This window comes from Eutrema salsugineum, unplaced genomic scaffold (genome assembly GCF_000478725.1).
Source record: "Eutrema salsugineum unplaced genomic scaffold, Eutsalg1_0 scaffold_10, whole genome shotgun sequence".
NCBI classification, from domain to species: domain Eukaryota; kingdom Viridiplantae; phylum Streptophyta; class Magnoliopsida; order Brassicales; family Brassicaceae; genus Eutrema; species Eutrema salsugineum.
The window spans coordinates 6,042,572-6,044,385 of NW_006256908.1; the positions used below are offsets into that span (position 1 = coordinate 6,042,572).

Sequence of the window (1,814 nt, forward strand, 5' to 3'; positions counted from 1 at the left end):
TGGCCTGATGTGGGGGAAGTCTGGTTTTGGAGTGTATAAGTTTAAGCTAGTCAGAATCAATGGGCAACCCGAGATGGGTAGTGCAAGAATGAGGTTTGCGAAAACACTTAAAAAGTACGCCATCGATGGTTAGGCCTGCTGTCAAAGCTTATATACCCAGCAGGCCTAACCATCAAAATCTATATACAATGACATAGATGATATCAGGAACCCTTATGCTATGAGTACTCCTCTAAATCTGTCTTCCAATTATGACTTATGCTAACAGAGCTGGCTGCGACTGTAGTTTCTCCTGCACTGACGACTGTCTTTGTGCCAGGAAAAACGGTGGAACCAGGATATTTATTCACCAAAAATATAAATTGTTTTCGTCTCCATTTTTTCTTTTTGTATTGAAGATGAAGATAATCGTAAATGTAATTCTGAAGTTTTTTTTCCTTTGTTCTGTTTTAAGTTGTTGTTTAAGGAAAGCTAATTCTATAATATAATGTTGATTAAAAATAAAATATGAGAAATACAATAGCAAATAAACACATTTTTCATAGACCACTGCACCATCTTAACCAACTCATATTTTATACAAAATGGCCGTTTGGAAGACGAGCATTGGGCTCACGGAGTTCATTGAAAAATGGATGACCACATGCTTCGAACTTTTAGACAAGGAAACATAACACATGTCAGTTAAAAAGCCTCAGAATCATTGAACAGTGCAGGTCCAAACAGAGAGAACCACTCTAAGAATTAAGAAAACAGAAAGCTGCAATGTAGACTCGGTGAATATTGAAGAAGCCGAGATGCGAGGTCAATGGCCTCTGGAGGCATACACTTATGGAAAACCTGGAGGTCATTAAGTAGTATGTGTATTGTTTCAGCTTTTCTTTCTTTTTGTTTTCTACTAAGCTATTGTATGATCAGAAAAGTTAGAACGTAACATGCATATAAAATACCTTATGCCACGGGTGAGCTTTGTTTTGTGGGAATCTAAGTCTGTGTAGTTTGGGTTCATGCATCGGATTTCTTCTCGAGTTGGAGTACCAAGAAAGAAAGCAATGTTAATCAAAATGACAAATCTATTAGATATAGGAATTTTCTATAAAATCTAAACAAAATGAGACTTCACCTTGATGATCTCCACTAGCTGGTGCACAGAAGTTTCTCCGGGGAATAACGGCTGAAGATAAGTAATATCAAATTGATTATCAAAGATATTGGAGAGATGCTTTAGTTCTCAAGATACTTAATGGATAAATAGTTTACAGTTACACTAACCTGACCAAGAAGAAACTCTGCCAAAACACAACCAGCTAGCAGACCATATATCTATGGTGGATGTATACTCTGTGGCCCCAAAGATGAGTTCTTGAGCTCAGTAATACCGAGAGCAAATATATGATATGTTTGGTTCACCTTTTACCTAAAGTGAATAGTCACATGTTGCAAGGATCATGAAAACAAATAAGGTGCAATTGATTTTCATGAGACAGAACACATAAGCAGTGGAAAAATAAATAAAACAGCATAAATAAGGTAAACCTTTGCCAATACTTTTGCACTTCCAAAATCACACAGCTTACACTGTTGAGTGAGGGGATCAACCTATAGAACGCACCAGGGAATTTGATTACAATCTAGTGATGGTTACCGAAGACAAACCCACAATAGAACAACTTACCAAAAGGTTCTGTGGTTTCACATCTCTGTGGCAGACACCAGGAGCAGTATGGATATAGGCCAAGCCTCTGAAGATCTGCACAACATATTTGCTAACCCGTTTCAGGATCATAAGAAAAAGCAAGAATATTTGTGGCAGA

At 37.4% G+C, this 1,814-nt stretch overlaps 1 pseudogene; it reads right to left on the reverse strand.

The window, feature by feature from the left end:
* Positions 1-1,814, reverse strand: part of LOC112081573 — a 6,252-nt pseudogene that overhangs the window by 3,626 nt on the left and 812 nt on the right.